Source organism: Orycteropus afer, unplaced genomic scaffold, assembly GCF_000298275.1.
Source record: "Orycteropus afer afer isolate SDZICR_OR568_19922 unplaced genomic scaffold, OryAfe1.0 scaffold00058, whole genome shotgun sequence".
NCBI lineage: Eukaryota > Metazoa > Chordata > Mammalia > Tubulidentata > Orycteropodidae > Orycteropus > Orycteropus afer.
The window spans coordinates 7,969,838-7,973,040 of NW_006921645.1; positions in this window are offsets into that span (position 1 = coordinate 7,969,838).

Genomic DNA, 3,203 nt, shown 5'->3' on the forward strand with positions numbered 1-3,203 from the left:
GAATCAGAATTGACTTGATGGCAACTAACATCAGTATTCATTTAATGAAATTATAATTCTTTTTTATATTTTTCTTCTGTTTGCAATGATTGTTTCTCTACTTTGAAGAAATAATTGTCCTTGTACATAATTACAAATGTTTATCCTCCATATCTGTTATTTAATATCTAATTATTTTGAGTTCTTTTTTTGTATTTCAAATTCTTTTCATTCAAAATACAGACCTCTTTTCAATTAAATGTGTTCATTTGCTTGTGGTTTCTGTTTTATTTATTTCTTCCAACAGGTCTTTTTTGGTTCAGAAATCCATTTAATTTCTCCTCATTTAAAATTTCCTTTTCCATGTCATTCTATCGTTGTATTACCTTATCTAAAAAACACACAAAAACTTTAATAACCATAGGATTTATAGTAGTCAATAAAAAAGAAGGAAAAATTAAACTATACATAAAAGTAAAAGGAAAATGAATATAAAAATCAATTAATACTAAAGACAGGAAAAAAAATAATGAAAACCAAATCAATCCTTGATGGTAGAAAAATAAGAGAAAACCATGAACTGTAAGTGGCAGAGCAACACAAAATGAAGTGAATGAAAAAACATAAAATAAGGTCCCAAAAAGTTCAATTATAATAGCAATACTACAAAGATAAATTAAATCATATGCCTATTTACATATTTGCTTACAGCAAAAAATCAGATATTTTTAATCTGTATAAACTAATTAAAATGCATAACTTTGGAGAAAACTTAATCAGGTGGTTTATATAGAGGGATAGAGAACAAAAGGCCAATCCTTTGGTCTTTTACATAGTCATATACAAAATTAAACTAATAGAGCAATATTCATGTAAAAATAAAAACATTCAAGGCAAAAAGTATAAATAGTTACAAAACTAAATGGTTATAAAGTATATATTGATAAAAATATTTCCACTAAGAAGCAAACAATTGTGAATTTTAATAGCTAATATGTGAAGAAATTATGAAGCAAAATTACAGAATTAAAGTAGAAACTGAAAAAGAGTGTTAATCACGTGAGGAGATTTTAATTTAACACTTCCAGAAATAGTTCCCTTATGCAAACAAAATACAGTAATGATATACATTGTTAACATCCTTAATCCCAATTTTATAGACACAATCTTTTATCTAACAAATTAACAATACATACTACTTTCAAATTCCATGAGATACTCCTAAAACTGGCAATGCATTACAATATTTCATCATATCTAAGTTTGCTTATAAGATCAGCTGTTATTTTATAAAATGCAAAAAAATACAAAGATGCAAACAATTAAAACTCATAAATTAGAAGTCACACTCCAATTTCAGGGATGTTGAATGTTAACAAATATTTTTATTTTATTGTTAATAAAATATAAACCAAACTCACTGCCACTGAGTTGGATCCTACTCATAGCGACCCCTCCTTGGTTTCCAAGGCAGTATCACTACAGAAGTAGATTGCCCAACCTTCCTTCTGAAAGAACTAATAACAAAATAAAGTAAGAAAAAATCAGAAGGCCAAGGATAGAAAGGAAGAGATATAATTATAATTAATAGAAGATAGAATATTATACAGATCAAAATAAAAAAAAAATCAAAAGAAAAAATATTAAATCTAAGAAGACAGTTCCTTGAGATTGTTGGACACCAAATCTTTTTTTTTTAAATTATAACATTTAATTCTACTTCCAACAATGGAAAAATAACTTCTGTTGGAATAAACATCACTCTCATAATACTAAAAATTTTAGAAAACATACAAAATATCTATTTAAAAGAGCAATAAAAGTAAGCAGATTATATTTTTCTAGACAAAGTAGAATTAAATTGGAATACAATAAAACACATGCTTTGTGATAAAGCCACAAATACTTGAAAATTGAACAACAAACTTCAAAATTTCACATGGACAGAATGAAATCACAGAGAAATTAAACAATACTTTAACTGAATAAAATAAAATAAGTAAATTTGCATCATCATCAAACAAAATTCCTAGAAATATATTTAATAAAATATGAGGGAGAACTCTACAATTAAAAAAAAATGTGTCAATTAGTTGAAAGGACTAATAGATTACATGAACCCTAGCCTCCACAAAATTGAGATAAGAACTAGATGGTGCCTGGCTACAGCTGCTGACTGCTCTGAAAGGAGTCACAATAGGAGGTTCCAGATAAAAGGGTTGAAAATGTGGAACAAAACTCAAAACCATAAAAAGTCCAGCTTTCCTGGTTGATGAAGACTGGTGGAACACCTTAGACTACAGCACTTCAACAACCTTTAAGCTAGAACTGAATTTAACCCCCATAACTCAACATTCAGCTGAACAATAGACAATAGAACAATAATATCAGGATGGGATGTGCTCACTACAACAATCAAGCATATGAGATCAAGAGGACAGCATTTGCCCAGGGATAGAGTGAAGATGGTGGGAGGTGATGAAGGTTGAAGGGAAGAGGTAGGTATAGGGAGGAAATAGGAAGAATGCTGTTATAGTGGGGGATTGTAGCATATGTCACAAAAAAGAATGTGTTTGGATTGTTGAACAGAAAACCAATGTACTCTATAAACTTTCACCCAAATGATAACAAATAAATAAACAAACAAACAAACAAAAACTTCCCTCACTGAACTGTATATCCATTGGGGTGCAATGAATTGCTTGATATGGTCCTTCTAATCATTGTCTTTGTAACTCCTACTAAATGAATGTGATGTTGTTCTCGCTAGGTGTCCCATAGTCAATTCTGACTCATAACAACCCTGAGTACAACAGAATGAAACACTGTCTGGTCCTGTGTCATTCTCACAATCCTTGCTATGCTTGAGCCCATTGTTGCACCCACTGTGTTAATCTCTCTTGTTAAGGGTCTTACCCTTTTTTCACTGACTTTCCACTTTACTAAGCATGATATCCTTCTCGAGGGACTAGTCTCTTCTGACAAGATGACCAAAGTAGGTGAGATGATCTGGCCATTCTTACCTCTATGGAGCAATCTGGCTGCACTTCCTCCAGAACAGATTTCTTCATTCTTCTGGAAGTCCATGATATTGTCAGTATTCTTTGCCAACACCACAAATCAAAGGCATCAATCTTCTTAGATCTTCCTTATTCATTGTCCAGCTTTCACATGTATATGTTGCTGTTGTTATTAAGTGCCATCGAGTCATTTCCGACTCATAA